The sequence below is a fragment of the Streptopelia decaocto genome, assembly GCF_964273445.1.
Source record: "Streptopelia decaocto genome assembly, chromosome: 5".
NCBI lineage: Eukaryota > Metazoa > Chordata > Aves > Columbiformes > Columbidae > Streptopelia > Streptopelia decaocto.
In genome coordinates this window covers 28,100,722-28,127,076 of record NC_138659.1, presented here as the reverse complement: position 1 = coordinate 28,127,076, position 26,355 = coordinate 28,100,722, and the positions used below count along the sequence as shown (strand labels likewise).

At 39.1% G+C, this 26,355-nt stretch overlaps 1 protein-coding gene across 18 annotated transcripts in view; it reads left to right on the top strand.

The window, feature by feature from the left end:
• Positions 1-26,355, top strand: part of ADGRL2 (adhesion G protein-coupled receptor L2) — a 169,346-nt gene that overhangs the window by 40,514 nt on the left and 102,477 nt on the right. The window contains exon 1 of one of the 18 annotated variants that reach the window (XM_082053203.1): positions 20,514-20,531. The exons of the other annotated variants lie outside the window; for them this stretch is intronic. The gene's annotated coding sequence lies outside the window, so the exon portion shown is untranslated. Of the gene's footprint in view, positions 1-20,513; positions 20,532-26,355 lie in introns of those variants that run through there. 18 annotated transcript variants of the gene reach the window in all.

The following is a 26,355-nucleotide window of genomic DNA, read 5'->3' as shown; positions in this document are numbered from 1 at the left end:
TGGCCCAGGCTGCCCAGGGAGGCTGTGGAGTCTCCTCCTCTGCAGACATTCCAACCCGCCTGGACACCTTCCTGTGTAACCTCATCTGGGTGTTCCTGCTCCATGGGGGGATTGCACTGGATGAGCTTTCGAGGTCCCTTCCAATCCTTAACGTTCTGTGATTCTGTATAAAGAAACAGAGTCGTATGACTGTTAGCTCGGTTCGTGGGTCCTTCTTTCCATAAGGGAGACGATTCATCCATGTCTTGGTGACATTAGGGCGACCCATATAAATGTACACGATGTGTTGGTGATGGTAGGGGAGGTTGTTCCTGCAGAGGTTGGACCAGTGGTTGGGAATGTTTCATTCTTTTTGTTTTCTCGATTTATACTAGTATAATAATAATTGATGTTTTCTCGGTGTATAAAATGTGTGTGGGGGAGACTAGTTGGGAAGCAAAGTGGTGATTTTTTTTTCATCTGTTGCCTGAGCAACACATACGTGTGAGAGACCCAGGGGGACCACATAACTTTCAGTTGTTGGATACGGCACTTGGCGAGTTTTATGAGGGATCTTGACGATGGAAGGAGAGCTGACTTTTGTGTTCTCCCTTGTCAGGGATTTGATGTCTCTCTCAGGAGCCAGGTAGCATTTTCTTCTGTTCCAGCAGAAAGCACAATTAATGCATAGTGCTGTTTGAGCAATTTTCCTGTTAAATTTGAATTCAGTAATTCATTTAGGAAACCTGAGAGGAAGTCGACACTGAAACCAGATTCTCCTATCTGCTGCATTTTTAGTTGGCAAAGCAACGAGAAATGTATGCTTTTTAAAGACTTCAGCGCTATTTCATGTCACTTCTGTTTTAACCATCTTCTAGTGAGCTTCACTTGGATTTTCCTGGTCCCCACTGATCCTCTCTGACTATGTGTGTGACTTGATCTGCCTTCCACAGTATTTCACATTAATTTCTCGCATTTTTCCCCATTGAACTGCCCCAGTTCTTTACTCTAACTTCAGCTTGCAGATTGCCTTTAGTATTTTGACTTCTTATTTTTAAATGATAAAATGTTACTTTAAAAATAAAGTTGGGATTTATTCTGTGCTATTGTTAACATTTACCATTGAAAGTCTATTAAAAAAAAAAAGTGGGTTCGTGGCTTAGAATTGATTGTTTTTTAATGGCTCAGAATAAATATGCTTTTAGAAAACAAAAATGAACAGTTTGCTGTTTAGGCTTTTGCGTCATTTAATTTCCAACAGATGAAGCTGGCATGCGTGAAGAGTGAAGCATGAAAAGTACTAGAGGGCAAATGGGTGCTTTGTGATGTGGATTATTACCCGTAAAGATGGATAGAGTCCACAAAACATCACTTAGTGTATTAATGTACCAGCTGGAAAAAAAATTAAATATATCAGCATACCATGTCATGCATAAACTGTTTGGTTTAGGCCTTAAATTCAAATCCTGCTCAGTAATAAAAGACTTGATATCTTCTATATCTTTATACTAGTGTAAAGATATATACATATATAAAGCATGCTGTGCAAATACATTTTTAAAAATTCAGAGTACGAAAGTCTGGAAGTCATCCATGTGTAAACTGTCTTGAAGGTTTTCTAATATACAGCGTTTTGTTCTGCAGTGTGAACTAAGTGCTGACAAAAATGGTCAAGAAACGCATCTAACTACCAGTGTTCTTTTTTGCCAGTTACACTGTATTCTAGTAATACAGCAATTATTTTGTGATGCGTATTATATATAACAGTATAACAATTTATTTGCTGTATAAATTATTTTGAATTTCACTCTTAAATCAGCAGAGTCTTAACTCAGTCCTGGCAATAACTCCCAGTTATAATATGTAACCTGAACTCTTTGATGCATTATTTTCTATCTCTTGGATTTGTTATGGATCTATTTTAACAGCATTTCTATGTTGTCTCCTTTTTACAAAAGCTTTCTTCAAGTATGAAGAGAGCCTTTCTGAACATTTGCTATTAAAAGTTTGTCACCGTGGTAATGCCATTTGTAACACAGTCAGTGGTTCTGACTCTGTTCACCTCAAGGCCGCATCTGTTATCCATTCTTTTTAAGTACTTTTTTAATTTACTTGATTTAAAAAAAATAATCTAGTGATAATAAGACAATAACAGGGAAGAATTTTACTAAAGAAAATCTTTTGTCAAGGTATGAATGATTTAGACCTGATCAAAATTTGTTCTCTTGATCCTATTTCCATTTGGACTAAGAGATTGGATTGTAACAGGGGTAGGTAGGGGAAAAAAGGTGTGTTGGTTTTGTGTGTTTTGTTTTGTTTTTTTAAAGGTGCATTTAAAAGCATTCAAAGATGTTAAGCAACAATAAAACTCTGTAACCATTTAAATGACAGCAGCTGACTGTTTGAATTAACTTTGTGTTTGGCTTAATTTGGGGTCCTAATTATTCCTAACTTACGTGAGTAGATTTCAATTATACAATACTGGAGGGATTTGTAGCTAAGGCAACTAAAGGAATCATTTTACATTAAGTACTTTTGTTCAACTGATTAGGCAGGTTAAAATGGAATGATAGAAAATGGGAACTCTTGTCTGATAAGGCCCAATGAATAGTTTCCAATGTCACTATGAAGAAATAGCGTGAGGAAAGCTCATTACTGAAAATTTTGAGAACTTTTATGCAGCATGGTTATATCTTGATAATGTGGCATTAGGTAACAGCTCATGAGCAAGTGGTTATCATGAGTATAAGCAATAGATCTGTCAATAAAAAGGCAATTCACATTTTTGTGGGCTCTTCATGAGGCGACTTTTCCTAGAAACTTGATAACTAAAAATCTAGTTCTTAAAAAATGTATGTATTTATGCCAGTTAACTTTTTAAATGGACAAAACACGGCATATTTACTGCATGATACTTCATGTTTTACATGTGAAAGCATTTTTAGACATACAGCTCTCATATCCAATATCCTATTCATCTAAAATTGCTGTTCTATCAAAATAATTCTCAATTATGCTGCATTCTTAAGATAACCTGGGGGAATTAGAGGGGAAGGAGGTATTTGAATAGCAAGACTCTGGGCTCCTTTTCCATTTGTATTATGCACACAAATGTATGCCCTTCATTGAGAATTGATTTTTGAACATATTACCAGCATAGTTTGAGCTTAAACCAGGTATATTTATATATATGTGTGTATATATATATATATATATATGCTCAACTAAAATTTTGTTTTTATTCTTTGTGCATTTATAAAGTCATGTCTCCTAAATTAGATCTGCAGCATAGGAAAGTGTCTCCTTTTGATGATAGCAGACTTAATATCCCTGAACTTAAAATGCTTAGTTTTGGTTTTCTCTGGGTTTTTCACACTCATCTTTTTTGGTTTCCTCAACCCGAGTATTGAAGGTTACAAGAATACTTATTGTGCTGACTCAGGAGAACAGACAACACAATAGCATGTCTGTGACCTAAGCTAATAAGTCTGTTTTTAGAGCTCTCAGATTTTCCAGTGTCATTTGAATACACATCTTAGACCTTATACTCAGAGACTTTCAGAGAAGCACTGCAATTGTTTTGTGTATGTTGTGTTTGTGAAATCAGAACTTGAAGTAGCTCTAATGAGGTCAATATAAAGCTTTGATGCTGTTTAAGGGGAGGAAAAAAAACCCACGAAGCATATGGGTAAGTATTTGTAACACTAATTTCTAAATTGGATCCTAAATAAATACTTATTAAAAATAAAAATGTACACAGTAATAGATCTGCACGCTTGTCTTCCCTCCCCCCCGACAAATTCCAGTTTTGTGTGAAAAATACGTATTTTTGATCATATGTCTGCTGCTAACATATAACGTACACTTTCAATTAGTACTGCTGACAAGTTATTTAGGAAAGTCTCTGGAGCATGCGGAGATGTGCACAGCTTCTCTGTGTCAGGTGTTTGCTTTCCGAAGTGGAAGCATTAACATTTAATTATCAGAAGGTGTTTGCAGTAGGCAGTGTGCCTTTGCAAGACCATCAAGGGCGATGCTGCAGGCGCCCTCGTGCACCTGGGCTGGAGGACACCTGCGCCTGTCCCGGGAGCCAGCGGCACCGCGGTTGGGCACGGCAGGTAAAGCCGAGCTGCAATATTTGTCATCTTTTGGTGCGGAGGAGTCTGGAGCCCTGCTCTCTCAGCCCTTCCCTTGTGCTGGCCCCGGCACCCCTGTGGTGGGCTGATAGCAGAGCAGGACTGGCAGAACACAGTGCATCTTTCCTCTAGTTACCCCAGTCACCTCCCTGAACCTTGTCACCAAGGCATCAGGCAAGCGGGAGGTGGGTAGGTCATGGTCAGAGCACGGCATCCTTAGGGAGATGAAAAAATAGTGGGATCTGCATGTCCGCTGGAACTTGGGAAACCACTGTGCTGCATGAGGGGGTGTTTTATTTTCAAGGGGGAAAACAGGTCTAAAATGTGTCATTCTTTGTTAGAGTCTAGTACTGTTTTGAGTCTTGAGTTAACATATTTTTGGGAAGTCAGAGTGTCTGGAGCCTGAATCTCCTTGGTTTAGTTATGAAGATGGTGAAGGGTATCCCAAGTTGTCTGCAAGTGTTTAAAGGTGCAAACAGGAAGACTGTCTCTGCAGCTTTTATAAGAGTGTCGTGAGATAGATGTCAGACTTGCATCTGATTTTTGCTCTGAAGAGGGAAACGGGATTTTCCAAAGGACTCATTTCCTCCATAAGCTAGTCCTTTCCAATGTGCTCTAGGGATTTGAAGATTGCGTACACCTTTACAGGAACTATAAGTTGCCTCATTGTATCTTGCTCCTTCTAGTTGAGATTTTTTTTTTTCTTTCACTGGTAGCCAGTATTTGAAGCTTCTGAGTAAAGCGCCAAAATACTAAAATACACAAAGTAGGCTTACAAAGTAGGCTGCTTACAGTGGACTTCTCTTAATTATCCATTGTCGTTGAGTATCCATAGATTTCTCCCAACTCATTGCGTAATTAAATACTACTTTAATATTCTAAGAAATATCCTTAGGTTTTGGAATGCATTACTGTTGTCTTTTGTAGACTTTACTTTTTAAAGGCTTTTTTAAAGACATTATCATGGAGCAGATTTCTCCATCTCTGTCCTCTTACGCAATTTTTGGATGCTTTAAAGAGTGTACTAACACCATTGCCTTGTAAATGTTGTCATCCTGTTTCTCTCCCTCCATCCTCTCCTCTGTCCTTTTTTGATGATCTGTGACTCCTTGCAAACCTCAGCTGCACAAAGGAAATTGTTCAGCTTCTCCGCATTGTCTTCCTTAGCCTTAATTGGTCACCTAATTCAGTGAACTCGTCACTTCTCGCACAAAAGTAAGCTTCCTACTTTTGTTGTACTGAAAGAATTTCTGGCGATGAAATAATTAGGAAACATTTTGGAAAAACACCTGTGAGTTTAAGATACACACAGAACATGGGCATGGAAAAATATACCACAGAGCCAGGAGGCAAAAATGGTCATATTTTGCCAGTTTGGTTAACATTATATAGTGGTACAAGTCATAGCGCGAGATACTTTTCTTTAATTTTGCAGCACAGTTATAAATTTTGCTGTATCTAATTGCAGCAGACTTTTCCTGCTCAGCACATTTTCTTCTTGCTGAGCAAGTAGTGTGTTTATATGAATGATACTTGGGTATATAAACTTGGTTTATGGATGTTTAAGGGTTTATGATTTTCTCTTTAAAGTCAAACTTAATTTTAATTTTTTAATGAAAAGATTTTTGTGGCCAACACATGCCCCATGAGAAAAAGAAGAAGTTACAGATGGTCCAGAGGAGAGGGTCTGTTTCATACATAAAAACTTCATGTCAGCATTTCAACGAGCATTTTCTAAGGGTATCTCTGTTATCACTGACACTTTCACATTGACAAGCATATGGGATGTAGTGCTGAATGTGTAAATTGAAATGATCACATCTAGCATTTCCCTCTAGCAGGTGCCAGCTTGCTGCTGCAGCTCGGCACTTAATGTTGAAGGAGGAGTGCTAGGGATAGTTTTATTTGCTAATTACCTCTTATCTGCAGTACATAGTCCTTGGGCAAACAGCTTACCCAGGTGTTTTTGAGAACACCTATCTGGACAGTGCAGGATTGCAGGTGGTCCTGTGGTGACAGTACAGTTTGCAGAACATGGGAGAAATTTCCATCCGTGTATGTGGTTTTTTTCAGTCTTCAGTGAAAAAGAGAAGACAAATTTGAGATAATTTTTCTGTCTTTGTAAAATTTGTCAGGGTGAAAAGCAGAAGGCTGCTGTTCCTCAACCCAAGGAAAACGTGTGCATATGTTTGTTATGTTGGAGATTTTTCGGTCACAAATCTTATTGTACTGTCTTGTGATTTCAGCAGAAAATACATACATGCCAGTAAGAGTTTTGCAAGGACCTGCAAGTTAAAATAAATAGAATGTGGTAGTTTAAGGAAGTGGTAGAGTATAAATTGCCTTTCAGTACTCCTTTTTCCAGAATCCAGTTTAACAGGATTATATAATTTTACTAATACCACTTTGATCTGTCATTATACAAAAAGGCAGGCTCTCCGAAACATTTGCCTTACTTGTTCTTTTTGGGCTAGACTTAAGCACTTGCAGAACTGATAATATTTTCTTATTCTTTAAGAATTCATGTTATAGTCTTATGCTTAATATGACTGTGGTTTGAGTACGGAATGGTTAAAGGAGCCTTGTAATTCATAATCCAGTAATTCAGACAGCTAAATTATGCCTCCCTTTACCTGATATTTATTAAAATGAATCCAAAGAAACTTCAGAAGTGTTGATGTCATCCAGTTGCCCCTTTAGGTTTCTTTAATATTCTTTATAGAACGGATACATTCCTTGCTATGAGTAAGTGCAACATCTGTTTCTTTACGATTTCTCTTTGCATTTTTCCACACTTCCCGTAAGACTTACAGTTTTCATTTTCAGGCATTCTATACAGTCCAAAATTCATGGTGCTTACTTGAGCTTCTCAGTTATATATGTATGCCTGAGACAATTTTATTAGTAGTTGTACCGTCACATTTGCTTAATTTCTTGCCTCTAGTTTGCAAGTTAATATTTACTAGCATTCAGGAGTAGTTATACAGCAACTTGTTAATTAAAAAAAAGGCGGGGGGGAACCAATAAAACAAAAGGGAGGGGGGCAAAAAACAACCTAAAGCAAAAAAAAAAAAGCCTGAGTGACAATATCTTTCTTTTGAATTGAAAAACTCAGACCAGTCTTAAAACCAGTTATGAAGATTTAGTAAATATTTTAATGCATAGTTAATTGATAATAACAGAATCTAGCAAATCAGCAAGATTTTTTTAAACTAGCTTGAAAATGACTCTTACAATCTCTTGATGAGCTCATGATGCTATATGATAATTCATGTTTTAAAATAGTGGTTTTAAGTGTATTCGAAAAATGTCAGTATCAATTCCAAAACCTATTTTAAAGGATTCCAGGTTGTTTCCAAGGTTAACTCTCTTACGGTTCTGTGGAAACGAATCCATGCCTATCTCTGTCTTCCTCTCTTTCATTTATTCTGTAACCTATTTGGTTTGCAGTTACTGCAAGAAAACAAGGCAGTTGTGTTTCAACAACTAGAAGAAATTGCCATTTCATTATCACTTTGAGTAGGAGTAAGACTGTTCAAGGTAATAACTCTAGTTAATACATGAGGCAAGGCTGACAGTTATGGGTGTATTTCTGAATGTGTTGGGTGCCTAACTTCTATTTCAATCAGGGAGAAATAGGTGCTTTAAAAACCTAAAAAAAACCCTAAATATAGCGCTGGATAAGAATTCTCACTCAGCTGAGAAATGCTTCCTAATAAATGGGTGAGTTTCTCTCTGTCATTGTTTAGGTTAGGAAGGGTAATCAAATTTAGGTCACATTTATGCCATGCTGAACTGTCCATCGTTCCCTTTCACTCTTGCCTTGGCTGTGTCCATCCCCTGCTCCCGTGCTGGTCCCAGTGCCACCCGTGGGGGTGCTGCAGGGTCGGGTTGGCTGTGCTGGTGACCTGACCCCACAGAGCCACCCAAGCAGGTCAGCCGAGTGGCATGGAAGTGGCTCAGAAACCTTCCTGTGCCTTCTCACCTTGAAGCACCATTAGCTGGTACATTCCTCTTCCCTGCTTCTCTGTCTTCTGCGTAAGTTTCGGGAGAAGATGATGTGATTTTGATAGTAGAACAGCTATGTACATCCATTGAGTTTTATCTCCCCTCTCCTGGTCTTATATTAGCAAACTGGTTTTAAGTAAATTTCCTAATTAGGAGGAAAAAAAAAAGTAAAAAAGTCAGAAAATTTTTGAAAATAAAAATAATAGCTTGGATGCTTGGGTGTGCAGTAGGGTGTAGCAGAACTCTCCACTGCACAGTGTCCTCGGAACATTTTATGAATGGCTAACTTCTAGTGCTGTTGTGTTAACGTTTCTTCATTTTATAAATGAATAAATCATGGAATGAAAGGTCAAGTTACTTGCTCTAAAATACACCAGGAGTAAACACTGGAACCCCGATGAGCATTCAGAGGTCCTTTCCTCCTAAGGATACTAAAGAAAACATTTTAAAAATAAAATAATTCACTTGCTGTCTAGTCATTTCCTCCGGCATCTGTTGCATAAAATATACATTCATAGATGAACAGTTTTGACTAAAAACTCAGCAGGTACTAGAAGGATAGTTATAAATATATATTTCTCTTTTTACATGTTACAGCTCGGAGACTTTTCTGAATCTTTAGTCCTGAAGGGAATGAGTTTGAAATGATACCTGAGCATGCAGTTACTCTGTGCAAATCAGGCTGCCTTAAAAATCAGTGTGTGGGTTTTGATGTAATGGATTAATACGTCTCTTCTCTTTGCATATCTAAACTATTGGCAATGCATATTTCTGTTAGTGCCAATCTAAAGTAAAATAAATATTCATGATAATTGGATCCAGCTCCCTAAAATTAATTTAAACTTTCTCCCTGTGCTTAATCTGTATTGTTTTCCGTCTCTGAGTTTGTAGGCAGCAATTCAGCAAACTCGGAGAACAATTAGCTTCTCAAAGAATTTTTTTCAACCAATTAACTCTAATTTAAATCTGAATCTGATTCTAAAGGTAGAGTTGTCTGGTTAATGTGTGGAGACTGGAGTTTACGTGAAGCACTGACAGCAGCACTGGTCAGTTTGCTTCATGGGTCATGGTGCAGGCCTGCAGGCCTGCGACCTTTCCCAGCCCTGCGGCAGCACGAGGGGCCCAGCGTTGATGGGGGCAGGGGGGACAACACAGGGCCACTTCTTTCTATGTCACTGCAGTTTTACGATGGATCAGGCCAACCCTGAAACTATTTCCTCAGCCTCCCATTGGTGTCCAAGTTTCTACAGAACGTCAGTTTTCTGTCCCAGGAACCACGTGTTTTAAAAAGTGTTGATGTGCTTAGAGACGGAGGCAACCCCTTCATTGTAGGTGCATGCTGTAGGTTCTTGGGTGTTGTGAAAAGTATGTTTATGGATGACATTAAGCATCGTATCTGCATTTTAGATGCCTAAAATCCAGTCACAGGAGACTCTGACAGTGGTGTTTTCCAGCTCTTATTTCTACTGCAGTGCATTAACCTGAGGAAGATGGGTAAATAGCAAAGACCAAATAGCATCTTGCACCTAGGAATTTATTATATTTCAGAACTCTGAATAACTCACCTTGCTCAAGGGGTCACTTCTTTGACTCCTAAATCAGGAAAAACAGGATTTTTCAGAGAATACCTCCAGGCCAGGTAAGGCCCCAGTGCTTTTAACTCTGATTTTCATGATAATGGCTTCCCCAGCCCAGGCATGAGTAGACATCTGGGAAGCTGATCTGTTCATCCTTCAACGGCCTGAGTGGAAAGTCAGATCAGCCATTTCTTGTCTTTCTGATGTTTCTTGTAGCTGTTTTCTAAGTTTTACTGTGAGATTTATGAGCTCAACTGGGATTGATCATGCAGAAATAAACAGCATTCAGACAAAACTGGGCACTTTCACAAAAACCTGAATTTTTTGCTCCTTTCCAAAGCTTGTAACAGCAAAATATGCCTCTACATAAAACAAAGGGGAGATATTCGTAGTGAAGTATTTTCTCTTGGAAAAAATTGAGTGATTTTTAAGAGTAATGCTTGAGACGCATATGTTAAACTGTAATTTTTAAAAAGGTGAAGAAACTATTCAAATAAAACTTCAATGTGGGTCTCTAGTACTATACTGTGTTATGTTGTATAACTGCAATATAATGATATTTTGAAGGATAGTTTTGTTTATTTTTCAGCTTTTTTGCTAGAATGCATGTTTCTTTAGCATCAGCTTTAGAACACTAAGGTTACACTCATACACTGTTCTTTGTAGAATGTGTGTATATATATAGGGAGATAGCGGTTGAACTATAGAAACCAACTCTTCCATTGTTTTCATTGTACTCGTATTTCCTGTGGTCGACATAAAATCTCCTTTATTCTGTTAATAACTAAGTAGTATTTAAACACGTTATTGGGCAGTTCCATTTTATTTCTAGTTCCAAGTGCAGTTGCCACTATTCTCAAGCATGTTTCTCATGAGTCGACTATTCATATGGCAAGCTCTTGGTGCCAAGTTTGGATATTCTTTATGTATGGGCTGCCCTGTTCTGTGCACAAGAGGCTAGATTCATGCAGAAGGCAGTAGATTCCTTTGGGATGTGTAGGAAATAATTTAAAACAATTAAAAAAAATTAAGAAACATAAACTGTATTCTTTTACCTCTTGGCACTGGATATTTTTTGTTATTGGAGCTTAATGGATATGATTCTGAACAAAGAAATTGGATGTGAAAACAGTACCAGAAATACAGATTGGTTATGTTTGATGGTTTTGCTTAAGATTCAGCTGGATGGAATTGTATTTTGTAGTGACAAGGCTTCCAAACTGATGCACAAAACAGTAATGGACAGTAATCTGGAAAAGGTATTCTAGATGCTAGCCATATTATTCATATCTGACATATGACCTCCATAAAACACCAAAACCAGGCATTAGGTAATATGTAAGGTATGTGCGTATGTATATGTTGAATGCTTCTGAATATGTAAGATTTACAATCTGGAGTTGTACCTTATAGTAAATCTTGAATCTCATTTGAGTGAAAGCTGATTCCCTAGTGCAAGGAGAGTGGTGTCCTACTGAATTGCATTTTTAAAAATAAATTTTTACTCCAGAAAGCAGGAGGGAAAAATACAAATTTCTACAGTCATGTTTGATCTGACTACTGCTGGAAAGTGTGAAAGGCAGAGATGCCCGATAGGAGACTAAGATATTCTGCTTTGATGGAAGGGAGAGGAAGGGTAGCCCTGAGCAAGCGCTGTGAGCAGCCCTGGGGGGACTCCATCTTTAACAAAGGAACAGAATAAATGTGGCTGCAAGTAGCTCTCTGAAGCAAGTTGGCTGTGGGTAGAGGAGGAGCTCGAAAACCTGCCAAGCGAACCAAGATGGTGCAAGAGCTAGGAAGGGTTTCCTTGGGAAGCAACCTCTGCAGTTTTGCTTTCGCGTTTTACATTTCTTCCTTGACTCTTCCCAATTTTATAATCAAGCACGTGACCCTTTTACACTTCTCAGTTTTTGAAACGTCTGTGTACCCAAGGTGTACAGGTGTGTCCAGGATACCTGAGCGGCAGCCCTGGGATGTATTTTCTGTGGAGCCGCTGGCGTCAGCCTGGTGAGCAGTATTGTGGTGGCAGGAGGAAGATGCTCCCTGACTGATGCCCCGCAGGCAGCGAGTGGGGTGTCCTGTTTGGGGAGAGGCAGAGAGCAGCAAGGTGAGATGTTCCTGCAGGTGGGAGGAAGAAAATACTTCTTCTGTAGGAAAAGCTGCAGTCTCTCAGTCTGAATAATTGTGCCTGAGAGACGTTCGTAATGAGTAATACGCAGCTTCTCACATGGAACACTAAAATAATGAAAAGCAAATATTGTGCAGGTTTTGTAGTTAACTCATGTAAGGTTGAGAGTATTTGGAAGGGGTCTGAGGGAGAAAAGCCTGTGGTCACCCGCTCCGGATTGCTCCACAGTGATATGCTTCAGTGAGACTGATGAAAAACAAAACCCAAACAAAAACTTTTAGCCATATAAACACAGGATACTTTTAAACAAGGAGTAAAAACATCCGAATTAGCACTACAATTAAAATAGTTGCCTGTAATGTTTATTTTCTGCATTGTAGCTAGTCTGATTATTGATGCTGTAAGGGGTTAGGAATGGTAACATTTATCTTGCATCTCTCAGAATTGGGTTGTTAGCTGTAATAATCTCATGAGAAATCTGAACCCTCTCAATTCCTTATCCTTTGCAGGAGTTTCATTTTCTTTCTAATTTCCCCTTCAGCTGTTGTTCTCTTTTAAAAAAAAAAGTTTTTAGAACTCACTTCTTGTTAATCCCTGTCTTTTGCAGTGTTTCCCTTGGGGGCAAGTCGTAATCTCCCAGAAGCATCAAGGCATTCAAGTTAATGTTGGCTTAGTGGCCAGTCAGATAAGAGAGCATTCTTTAGTGCACATACTTGTATCTTTTCCCCCCTTCATCCAGTCGGACTGTGGATTTCTAGAACGGTTTGGAGCTGAAGCTGCAGATGTGTTCAGCTGGTAGTCTCTGCCTCCCACCATCCTTCCCTGTTTTCTTGCCAGTTCAAACAGCACTTTCCAGATTTCTTTAATGAAATTCAGTTCACCTTACTCAGCCTAAGGTGAGTAGTAGAGGGATGTATGTATTAATTGAACCTAGGAACTGGATCTGTGGGTTATCTCAAATCTATCAGCCTGTGTGCTTGTTGGGACTTGGATCCAAATTCCAGGAATGAAAATTTCTTGCCAGAAGTGTAACTGCAGTCTCTAGGCATAGCTACCATTGTCAAAATACGAAAGAATTAAGTCGTGTTATTACTCTTTCCAGATGCAAGAAGTTTGTCAGCACCTTCCCGCAATGAGTAGAAGTATTTAAGATTAGGTGTATTTTTTTCTGAAATGTAATCTCTTCCCCACGTGCTTATTATTTTTTGTCTGTTTAAGACTCCCACAGCAATAAGTAAGTTGTGCCGTGCATCTGGGGACAGTGCTTGGCCCTTTGGAAGTGTTTTGCTGCAGGGTCTCTTCTGCTGTGGTACTAGTCTCATAATTTGAAATACCTGCTCTGCAATTTAAAACACGAGAAGTGAAAAAAAGAACATGCATGTCTTCGATATTTATCTTTTTAAGTTTTTTACATCTGTATGGAAAATGTGGTTCTCTCATTAACATTGTTAATGCAGTTAGTAAGGAAAGAACCTGTTTGAAACAAAGATGTGTATCAGTAAAACTCAAACTAATTGGCATCAGGGTAGTAAAAGAAAATATGCACTGAGATGTTGTTTAAAATTAAGGCATCACAGTTTTTTAAGAATTATTATTTTTGTTTTGACATAATTATTTACAAGTTACCAGCATTTCAGTGAATACATTTCCTGAAACAAAACACACCGTTTATACAGGCTGTTGAAAACTCAGCTCTCAAATTATTCTGACTTCAGTGGTATGAATTACGCGTATAAGCAGAGCCTTTAACATAAAATGACTGCGGCAGCGGCATCATCTTTCATCTCCTTTCCCTCCCCTGTCTCACACTTGCTCCTTTTTGAAAAGGTCATATCTGTTAGTGTAAATGGTCTTGTACATCAGTACCAATAATAACAGAAGGGAAAGGCAAAAGAGTCTCTATCACGGAGAATTACTGATACTTGTTGCCTTGTCTATATTTCATTTATTATTAATTAAAGTAACAAATCCTTCGACTGCTGAGAGTAATAGAAAGCTGAGATTATACTCATTTGCAATTAAAAGAAGCCAGTGTGACCACTTTAAAAAGCATCCTAACCATCCTACCCTTCTCCCCCAGCCCTGGGACCTGTTTCCAACTTCAGTTTGCCCCTCCCTACAGAAAAATGGTCTGAACCTTGATCAGATACGCAGCACTGACCCACTCGCACTGGAAAAAAACCCCAAAAACCAACCAAACGAAATAACCCAACCAACCAACTCAAAACAAACAAACCAACCCAGCCACACACAAAAAAAAATCACAAACAAAAAACCCCACACAAAACAAACAACCCCACCAGCAACCCCCACCACAAAACACCGAGCCAAAACAAGGGAGGAGTAGCAAAGATGAAAGACAAACTATTTCCACCTCCTCTCATCCCCCACCCCCTTTTTTTTGTGGTGATGCTCATTTATGCTATTTGAAAAGACAGTCTTGGTCTTTCTAAGCTCAGTTCATAGTTGGAGAATCAGATTTGTGCAGTGCAACAGGATATGAGAAGACAAATTGAAGGATAGAACCCATGATATTTTTACTCCCACTTTTGGGAGGAAGCAAGAGATTTTTATGACCATTTTTATTTAAGGAGAAAAATAGAACCCAGGTTGGATTTGATGTTATAAGTATTCCCTTGCTTATAGTTTTGAGGTATTATCAGTTTTTATAGGTGGATTTAATTTCCATGGAGTAAAATCGGTGCTAATTTCAACATGTGGCAGGCTACTGTAATGTTATTTCTTTTGCTGTTTTACAATTTCTTTTTCTGTTCTGCTGCTTGATTACTTTTATTGTAAACCCACAGAACAGCTGGCACGATGCATAGATTAAAATTACGCTTTTACAAGAATGATAAAGTGTTAGACTACTTTTACTCTGACATTTTGGGCAACTAGATTTTAATTATTTGACTAAAGTTGTTAATTCAGCTCAATAAGAGCCACATCCATATGATAGATGTAGACGTCAAAACGCCGCGAAGGGTTCCCTGGCTTTGATTAGAGGTGTTACTATGATGTTAAACCCAGATTACAAGAGCATCTTAAATTCTATTGATCCTGTCATCCTTCTTTCTAATGTGCTGTTCAAAATCAATGTTTAAAAAAAAAAAAAAAGAGGTGAAGAATGACACTGCGTTCCCCCTCTAGACCTGGTGGTTTCTCTGTAAGTTACCAAGAGACAGTCCCCGTGTTTTCCAGTCAAGAAAGGACTCAATGAAACAGGGATTTAGTCTGACTCGGCTGTCTTGCTTTAAGTTTCATTTTGTTATACATGCTTCACCCATCTTGGGACGCTGTATCGGAGCATGTGCTTGGGGGATGCAGCTGTCAAGCGTTATTCCAGATAAACAGAGCCCAAGCTACATCCTATCAGAGAAACTGTCCAGAAAATGAGATACTGCTTCTTTTGGGGTTAGCTTGACTTTTGCTTACGTGAGGCACAAAAGAGCTTACAGAGAGGAAATACAGTCCTTGGCACATTTTGACTAGTTGTGAATTCATGAATACTCTGTATTCTGTCTTTGTTTAAGGCTTAGTCCTTATGACCCCAAGCGTTCAGTTATTCCCTTCCCTTTCCATTACCTCGCTCTTCCTTTTCTCAGGGAGATAACAACGGTAATTCTCCTATGCAAATGATACAATTCTTAATGGTACTGCTCTTTAAAAAAAATGGGCAGTATTTTAGGAATAAGAAGAGAGTAAAGAAAGAAAAAGGCTTGCGGTGTTAATGGGACTGATCCTGCAGAGGATGGGTTGTATAAAGTGGACGGATCTCTTCCTGTATGTGTGTCTTCCAGTGTGTTTTGTTTGAACCTTAAGGGCATAACCTTCTTACAAGTGATGGTTAAAGTCACAGCTTATAGGATAAATATACGTATCACCTTTTAGCATTTGAAAGTAGAAGTGCAGTTAGGAAATGCAATGTATACTGCATTGAGCAGAACATTTTACTTTTAACATATGTGCTTGTGGTCTTAAAATTCTGCACAGAAGAATAAAAGTTGGAACCAAATTTTACTCAGTTCACACTATCCTGTTAAAAGGAGAGCTTTTACAATCCTATTTTTTTCGTAAAAACAAATATTAAAATCAGCATGCTTTTTAAATTTTCTTTTATAGGAATTGTGCAGAAATATAATGTAAAACTTATGTACTGTGATTGGCATTTATTGCATTTCAAATTTTATGCTTCAAATGGATGGCTTAAATAGGAATTAAGATAAAATGATTTTTTTTTTTTTCCGTTTAAGTAGTTGCTGGGAAAGAGGGAATAGTCTGAAAATACCGTCTTGTAATCATGAATTAGAATGAGTTATGGCAAGTAGCTGTGGAGGCCATTTAGTATTTCAGAAACACAGCAGGGGAGCTTTTTTAAAAGACGTAATTAAAAACAACGAATGATACAGGCGGTTATGGATCTTAGGTCCCAGGCTTCCAGAATAATTTAAGTTCCTCTAAAATACCCCTTGCTGTTGTTGCCTATTAGCATTTGTGTGATATTTCCCTTTAGTCAGTATATTCAAATGGGGAGATTTCAGTAGATTACAACTGTGTTGGTCACTTCCATAATATTTTTGTCAAATGTTTGTTTGGTTTGAGATAATAGACCTTTTGAGAGAATATTTGAATAACATTCCTGAGTTCTGCTGTGTTGCAAACCTTTCCTTAACTAGGAGAAAGACCAAAGTGTACAAATGTAGCTGAAGTTACTTCTATTGTTACAAAGTTGCTCAACTGACTAAAGGTCAGTATTTTTCTTCCCTGGTTACCAAATTGGATGTGAATTGTTTGCAATCAGCACTCTGCTGCTTTAGGCACAGAGCACCATGCTTTAAAACAATTCTGCATAGCTACACAGGGATGTATCTTAAATTTCATTGTAGTATCAGCAGTTTTTACTAGGGGCTGCAGTATTTGGAGAAAGGGTTTTTTGCCACTAACAGTGAAGATTAATGTGCATCTTTCAAAAACAGAGCATAAAAACATACATAAAATTTTCACTACTATAATGTATTCCTGAAAAATGTTAAATAGGATTTTGAATTGAAACCTTATTCTTTCCTTATTGCAGTGTTGATCGGTAATCGTTATATACTGTCCTCTAAATTCCAATGACATATTCATGGCTGTAGACGTGGGTCAGTAATGCTGTGACACCAACCATTGGCATCTCTAAACAGGATATTGTCTAATACAGTTTGTAGCTTCATTCCCTGTGCCATTAAATAAATAAAGCATTCAGTGTGTGCATCAGTGCCATCAACCATGAATACCCCGGTGGACTGGGAATTAAATGCCAAGTGAGGGTCAGGAGCAACAAAAGCTGAATAACACTCAGCAAATGTATACATATTAGATAAGGAACAGTGCCCCTGATGCAGAAGAAATTGAATAAGCACCTTGCAACGTCTAGATGGAGCATAAAGGCTTCTTTTGTTTGCCTGAGCTGCCATCATTGACCCAAGCAGAATATTCCGTTATTGAATGAACTGAACATAAGGTAAGAGGAAATCTTGGGATCCCAAATTCTTCTGTGCTGTTGTGCGGTGGGGCCTGATCGTTGTACAATCTGCAGCCCCTCAGGCCACATGGACTGGTAAAATATATTTTGCAATATGTTCTCCTAGCAAGCAAAAATATTCTTGCGATTTTGCCAGGGTTTTTTTGTGTCAGGCTTAAAAGACACTTGTAAGTTTATATTCTGACAGGTAAGGAATAACTTTGACTGTACTAATTGTGCTAGTTTCCCTGTTTCTAGCAGTTCAGTTTTGGCTCTATGAAACACACTGCTTTTTCCAAATACAGAAGATATGTGTAGGTGACAGTATTGCATTCTGATTGACCAGCATGAACTTACTGCTGAAGCAGCTTTGCCACATCTAATTCAAACAGTTTTTCTGAAAATATCAATTATGTTTTTATGATCTAATACAAATGTAAAACAGCGTGTCTAGCAGAAGTTCCCAGAGGCTGAGTATCGTCGTTTCTTTCTTGGGTTATGCTTGAACAGTTCCCATAAAGAGACTTATTTTTGTAAATACTTAAATTGGTTATTCTTCATTATCATAGTTTGGCTTGTTTCATATTACCCTGTAGTGTACAAGTATCCTAGAAATATTATTTTTGTTATTAAGATTTAACAGGACCAAGTGTTCAAAAGAGTTACTTTCTCTGCTTTGCTTGCCCAAAGTATGAATAATGAGCTTTTTGGCTGATATAATCTAGATCATTTTATTTTAACATTAAAGTAACCTGTGTAAGCAACTGAAATGAAAAGGCAAAAAGAAGGGCAAAGATTAAATAGGTGACTTCTAGTAAGCTGAATCAAGAGATAATTATTGCTTTGGATGAGTAGCAACCTAGAATGCTGGAGAACTGATAACTGTGTTCCAGTAAAAAATCTTTTCTTCAGTCTTCATATATAAAAATTAAGTTGGTTGTAACTCTGTCAGTGGGTTGGGAGAATAATTGCCAATAGTTAGAAAGAAAAAGTGTGATTATGACAGAATTTTCCACTCACTTACCTAAATGTGTTCTGCACAAAGACATTAAACAGCCAAAAAAGTCTGTGAATTGCCTGAATTGATGGGAATTAAATAATGAAAATTAAATGAAATTTGTTTTGGAAATAAAAATGGAAAAAAAATCAATAATGCATCAAACTGTCATAAGAGGCTATCCAGTTTCTTGCATAGTTTTAGTAATTTATCTCCTGAACTAAACTGGTGGATGTGCTGATATATGATACTACACACTTACCAAATTCTGTAATTTAATCCACACTGTAACTCAATAGCCTTTTGCCTAAGATGTTGTAATCTCTTTAGGATGTGCTTATCCATGAAAGTAGAGCCTACCAGCCTTTACAAGACTATATGCGAGCACAGAATTTAGTGCCCATTTAAGTAGTCTGATGCCCTTTTTGTTAGGTAGTTTAACAGATCTGATTTTATAAGGTTTTGTTTCCTTACAAAAAAAACCCCACCAAAACTGGAATTAAATTGAAGTGAAATAATAAAATTAAAACATTGAGGTAGTTGTTTTTTCCTGCAGGTGAGAGTTTTCAGACCAGATCCTCATTAAATGAGAACAAGTTTAATTACAATGACTTCACTAGCCATGAATTCAGTGCTAGTTTTCTCTTATGAAGATTTGTTCTTATGACTTTGTGTAAATATCTCTTATTTTCCTGAGAGTCTGAAAATATACAAATAAACCCTAGAACTGACAAGCATTTAGTGCCTCAACTAATTTCTACCTCTGTTTATATGTTCAGAGCTAACAAACATAAACATGTATAATACTGGGTACTTTAAGACTTTAATGTCTTTAAATGCTCTTTATTTGTGAACTGGATAACAGAATGGAAAAGGTTGTGCTGTTGTCTTTTGATTACTCAGTAGCTCCGTGGCTTTGGCCAGAGGTGCAGCAGGTTTGCATCAGGTCATGCGAAAAACATATTCAGTGTTCATCAGTCTCATAGCGCTTTTGAACGTTGGATTCAGGTGTGTAAACCCACTTATTTGTGTGGTAGTAATGAGGGGTGGGTGGTGTTTAAAATTATAATAAAACAAGGCTTCTATATGATTAGGCTCACTGTCTAAGCAGGAAGAAAAATCTGGTTCTCCATATTCTCCCATTTTAGTGATTGTGTTACCAGTGTCAGGGAATAATGCTGGGATACAGACAATTATAACTACAATAACTGAAGTAACTGGAATACAGATACCTTTGTATTTGCAAGTAAATTGAGAGAAAGATAATGAAGTTTGACTATTTCGAGTCTAATTAATAGTTTTTCAAAAATTGCTTTGAAAAGTAGTAGTAAGAATAAGCAATGAATTATCACTTTTCTGGATGTAAATGCACATTACAAAATCATTTTTTCATCTGTATTTGTGAAGTCCTGACCTTTATGGAAGAACTAATGCAGATGTGACATCTTTTGTGAGAGAAAATCAGGGGTGAGCTTGTGGACGTGTCCCCAGTCCAGCTTCACCAGAGTCCAGCACCTCATATGACTGGACTCAAATACTCTATTCACAATGAAACTCTGAAGAGAGACTATAAAATGGATTTTCAGACTTGACAATAGCAGGTCAATAATATTAAAATGTGTTCTGTCTTCAGTTAGAAGGACATTCTCCTCTTAATTTTCAACTTCTTCCATCCAATCTATGTGTAATATAAGATGCCAATTTTTGAGCAATTTTGTGGAGGTAATAACTATAAATAAAAAACTAATTTGTGTGGATTCTCAACAGCATACAATCTGACCCTATTAGATTTCTCAGACCCCTTCATCTATCCACATTCATTTTTACCTGAAGTTGTTAATTTGTAAAATTATAATTAAGATTTTGTCAATTAATTTTTTTAAAGTTCTAATAAGTGTATTGTACCTCTATAATGAACATGTTCAATTTGTGCTTGTATGGCACAATTTCTTCTTAGGCATCATATAATCTCTGCTTCATTATCCAAACAAGATTTCAACTTCCTTTTCAAGTACATCCTCATGATTAATTGGGCTATTAGCTGGAAGGTACCTCATGCAACTGAAAGGGTAATGTGGCACTGATGTTTTGAGATGTGTGCGGTGTCGTCCAGAGACCAGAAGAGGCACCCCCAGGATTATGACTATGACAGACTTGAGACACCCTGTTCGTGTTTTAATAAGCAATTGGAATGGATAATCTGGTAACTCATCATTTTAAGTAGTGAGTAGTAATTGCTAGAAAATAAACTGAGATCTTAAAAAGCTGCATGCACGCATTTGTGGGTTTTCACTGTAGGTCTGGAGCGAGGAGTTGAGGCAATGCTGTTTGCAAGTCTGTTTCTACTGAGAAAATAGAATAAAGTATAAAACTCATGACTAAGCTTTCTAAAAGTAATGGCCTCTGTTAAGATTGATAGCCTCTAAGTGTACGTTTCTTATGGAAAATAATGTAGAATTACAATAATTTTCTCATTCATATTTTTCCCTATTTTAGGAATAATTGGAATGCCCATGAGCGTGTTTTTTAAAACTGATAGATACTTTTTGATACTCTAGTGTTATGATCCGCTGGGTGGTACCTCTTAAAATACTAACAGTGTTTCAATTTCTTAGATTTCTTATGTTAAATAACTAAGGAGGGGTAATTCTGATGCTGTTTATTTCCTTTTGTCTCTATTTTAACTTTGTCATTAGGAATAGTGGGTCTGCCATTCCACTGCAAGATCCTTAATCTGATAATTTAACAAAAATATCTGAGACTGTCTAACGCTCGCTCCCCAAGAAGTAACCGTCTCAGGTCCCGGATCAGGCTCACTATTTGGATCATTTGTCCTCTACAGAGGTTCAGTGATTCATACTGTACATGCGTATGTCACAGCATGTACCTGGGGTGGACTGTGAATTTCAGAACTGGTCAGAAGGAACTGCTTTCTGTGTTACTCATGGCTTTAAAATGTGCCAATTTAAAACATGCCCAGCTCCTAGGGGCTTTGCCTTGTGTCCTGCTTGTCTCTGCCTCTGCTTGCTGTGTTTGTGAGAACTGGTACTAGCGAGCCTCTCCCTCCTGTAGGTACTTACGTGTAAATCACTTCCTCGCCCTCTGTTGGGTCGATTTTTGTACCCCATGCAATGGAAATTCATACATTTGGAGATATTTCTGTAATGTGATAAGTATTTTGGCTCAGAGGAGCTCAGGCTTCACATGCTGAGCCCCCTGTGCCTCCAGACCCCCCTGGCAACCTGCAGCAGCCTCCAGGCTCTCATACAAAACACGGGGACCCCTAAACTGACGGGGTTACCAGCAGAGGACAAATCTGAAACCCTCTTCTCCTTCATTCGAAATCTTGACCCCTGGCTCGGTATGTCCAGCCTCCTCTGATCAGAAACTTCAGTGTGGATCCAAGAAAACATCTTGAAAGTTTTTATTTAAAAAAAAAAAGGAGACGAACCAGTAAAATTTCCAATAGGTGAATTGTCTGAGCGCCTGCTGCACACCTGTGTCCTGGCATCCCCCCAGCCCCACGCCTCCCAGGGCAGCAGGAACGTGGCATTACAGCAGGTCTGGCCCAGTCTTGCAAATGCCAGGTTTACTTTGATGTGGACTGCACAGCTTTATTTGTGCTGGTTTACATAGTAACTTCAACAGCTGCTGGAGTATACTATGGCATAAAACTTGAGTGTGCCCAGAGCTGCTCAAGTGTGTAACTACTCAATGTTACATTTTGCTTCCTCACCCTCCCTCAACCTTGAAGAAAGGCAGTATAGTATTTTATAAGCTAATTGTGCTTGATCTTGCTGAACTGTAAAACAATAAAACATAAACACCGATTTTGAAATCTGACCTGAAGAACAAGTGGTTTAAATACTGATTTTGAAAGCAGAGCCGAAGAACAAACAGTTTTGCCCAGGCACGCAACCTGGAGCGCTGCATTAATTCACCCGAGCTGTTCCCGACTGTTCCCTCCTGAGGTGTCGGGGGCTCTTGTCTGTGTCAGGCCAGCTGGTGAGGTACACTTGTTGGGTTGAGGATGGCTCTCGGCCAACCTGCATCGCTTCCAAACATGTTGAACTGAGTAAAATTTAGATTTGAAGTAGTTAGTTACTCCGAGCCAGCTCTTCAAGGTTTTCTTTTTCCCATCCCCAGTGACACCCCCTTTGTTATTTTGTGCTGGAAGATGCAAAAATTGTGGGCTGCTGCTTTGAGACTGAGCAAAAGTTTCTGATGAACACCAGATGAAGAAAAAGTCATCTTTTGTAAATGTTTATGTTTCAGTTAAAAAGTAATTTCTTCTTAAGCACTTGCAGTTTTAGACAGTAAAGTCTACTTACAGTCTGGGGATTTTTGATTTTTTTTTTTTTAGTACTTATTTCTGCTTTTGTTTTGACTCTTGGGCTCTCATTAGTTTGGCAGATGCCTTGCTCTGAAACCATGTGATGCCTTCCTGGAAATACAATCAAGTCATATAGAAGTGACTGTACAGATCATTTGAGATACGGTATTCATTGTATTTTTAGTTTTGGCCTCTTTGGTGCATATGTGTATATAGCTGATCTTTGCATTTTATCTTTTCAATATAGCTTTTTATCAGTAAGTAATTGTCAATTCTGGAAGCAGTACACTTTAGACATTTGCAAAATTGGCATGGGAGATTTGGACATGAGACATTCAGTCTTGGTCTTGCTTAACGTTAGGTATGTGGTCCCGCATTGCTAAGGTCACTGTGCTCTTTGTGCATTTGGTCATACCCACAAGCGGGATCTGAAGTTGCTGGCAGTCTGGCCTGGGGTTGCCCACTGCTAGCCAATAGGAAATGTGTTTCTCTGGGACTTAGTTCTGACTTAGGTCTACTTGCCGGCATCTCCTTCCACCTGAGATCTGGAAGTCAACACTTTAACCTGCATTTAGCATCTTTCAAAGGTGAACCTTCCAGGAGTGCTTCTAGTTTTGCTGCTGGTGCCATCTCCCAGCTTTTACACAGAAATACTCCCTTGCAGGTGCACTCACGCAGGGAGCTGGGAACTTGGAGGGTGCCTTCTGTGCTTGATGGGGGCTGAACATTGGTCTCCTCTGAGGCCACTCTCAGCTCCAGGCTGAAGGGATCCGCTCTGCCCCTCTGTCAATAATTTGCTTCTGGAAGGTACAAGAAACTCTGCAAGGTGCTGTTCTAGAATAGCGTGCTTCTCATGTTAGATATATATCCTCCAGCCTCCATCAAGTATAAATTGTCTGAAAGCATGAAGGCTTGCTGCCAGTGATCTCAAAAGAGAGTAGAAGCTGCTAAGTAGGTCACACAGCTCCTGGTCATGCTCCTGATCCAACGCAGGACTCTTCTGTGCTCAGTTCTGGGCCAAGTTACAGCTGTAGTCATAGCCAGAATTATTTCCTCTGTCCTAAAATGAATGAATCCTCAACTGCCTTTTGGGTACAATTTTATAATAGATCTCTGGGACAATCTGGTAGTGAGATCTCACAATAGTATTAATATGTTACCTAGGAAATGCTAATTAATCCACACACATAATTTTGGCAAAAAGCAAATGCTGAGTGGTTTATTAACCTTTTGTCTGAGATGGAGAGAAAAGGTAGGCCTCCCTCACCATTAATCTGCCCTCCCAGAAATGGGCAAAGAAGAGGTGGAATTGCAGAGTTTGTTATTTCTCCCCAATAAGAGTGCCAGTGCCATATACAGAGTTTATTATCAACTTCTGCCCACAGGGAAGCAGGAGAAAGGGGTGGGGGTGGGGGGAAAGTCATTAGTGTCTGCTTAGCAGTAGTTATGTCAGGAATCAGAGCTGGTTTATTAATTCCCCAGTGCCTGAGAAGGGAGGGAGGCGGGAGGTGAGGGCGGGCGGGCGCACACACTGTTCTCGCAGGTGCTGTGGTTCCCTGGCAGGTGCTGCTCGCTTTGCATTTAATAAGCAATATTCAAGCGCTGCCAGTTTGCTTCTTCCCTCTCTAAGAAAAGAGGAATTGTGGAAGCATTGATTTGATCTGGAACAGAAGCCTAGGAGCTGCTAAACTAGCTTTGTTACAGTTAGCTGCACTTTGCTTCGCAAACTGTATCCAAGATTCTTACCTTATCTTAAAAACTATGCAGGTTGTATATGAGTTTCATATTTTAGAGAACTAAAAGTTAGTACTTATCTTATCTCGCGAAGATAGGATGTGCTGAGAAGGTACATTTACTATCATCCAAGAATTTATATAATTTTGTGAAGAGTGCGCATGTGCTGTGATGAAAGGTGAAAAGTACACTAGTGATGAAGACTACTTACTTCATCCTGAAGACCCCCAAAACGACCACCAGAGGACACTGCGCATGCTTAGGGTAGTTCCAAGGTGTTGCAACTGATATTGTGAAATAATTGTGTAACCTTATGAATATGCAGTATACACGTTGTAACTCTAATGAATATGGATGTAACCAAACTGTATAAATGTAGTAAAGTTCAAATCAGTGGTCGAAGCCAGCTTTGGGTGCGAACCCCTGGTTTCCCAGCGCTGAAATAAAGCACCGCATATAACTACGCCCGTGGTTATGTGTCCTGAATGCTAACATTTCTGGCGACCCAGGTGGGACTTCGTGGGCTGCGGAGGCGAATCGCGTCTCGATTCTGCTCCGGCTAGCACCGAGGTATTCTTGGGGAGTGCATCGGACGCGACCGACCCTCTGCTGCACACGACGGACCTCTGACTGGTGAGAAGGTGCTTTATTTGAATTATTGGGTACCCATCTGGTCTGGTTCTGGTCTGGTAGCCTGCTAGTCAGGCATCTGGTAGCCTGCCGGTCAGACGCGGCGAAAGCCACGCTCGGTTGGGCAGGGAGCTCCCGGGGCATTGCCTAGGCAGCCGTCCGTCAGACAGAGGGAAACCTCTGCAGGCTCGGCATCTGGTCTGGTCTGGTTATTTGTGCTGCAGGTTCGGCACCTGGTCTGGTTCTTTGCGCGCACTTGGTCTGGTTATTCGTGCTGCTCAGCACCCGGTCTGTAGTTCTGGTGATTTAATCTGTATTTACTGTTGAAACTGGTAATTTGATCCCGTTTATTGCCCGTTTATTGCTGGTTTATTGCTGTTCTGGTAAAGTTATCTGTGTTATCTTTCTGTGTCTGCTATCTGTATCCTTCTGTGTTGACATGTCTAATTCAAAGGTATCACCGTTGAGTTGTTTACTGAAACATTGGAAGGAGGCTGGGTTTGAACAGTCTATGCATAAAAAGAAGTTAATTGAGTATTGTACGCATAGGTGGCCTGAGTATAAGTTACCAAATGAAGTACAGTGGCCCCCAGAGGGCACTTTGGACTATGAAACTATTGCTGAATTAATGAGGTTTTGTCAGAGAGAGGGTAAATGGGATGAAGTTCCGTATGTTGATCTTTTCTTTTATCTGGAGCGAAAGCGTGAATGGAGAGAGAGCTGTGGGTTAATGTTAGTGCAGAATGACAGCGGTAATAAGTGCACGAGATGCACAACGGAAAAGAAATGCATGACGTGTTTGGCTGTGGAAAATAGCAGTGGTAATGATTCAAAGACGGGTTTACTATGCCTTGATGTTGCGCCTTCTGAGGGAATGGTGCCAATTAGACCCTCCGTGCCGATCCCTCTCACTGATAGTGATGATGATTCAAGTGATGAAAAAGAGGTAATAGCCGGTGTGAAAGAAATAACCGTAACCCCAGTGTCTCACCGAACCAGAAACAAGGAAAAAGAAAAGGAAGTGCAAAAAGGGGGGGGATCGTCAAATGTAATAGCACCCCTGCGGCAGGCGGTAGGTGTTGGGGGGGAACCGGTTTATGTAAAGGTCCCGTTTTCGCCGGGGGATTTGGTGATTTGGAAGCAGTCAGCCGGTCCTTATCGGGAGAACCCAGATAAGGTTGCAAAAGTAATGAAAATGATAATTAAGACACAAAATCCCGATTGGGATGATTTACAAGTTATTTTGGATACCTTAATGGATTCCACAGAAAAAGATATGGTTATACGGGTTGCAAGGGATAAAGTGAGAGAAGATATTCGGAACGGGAGA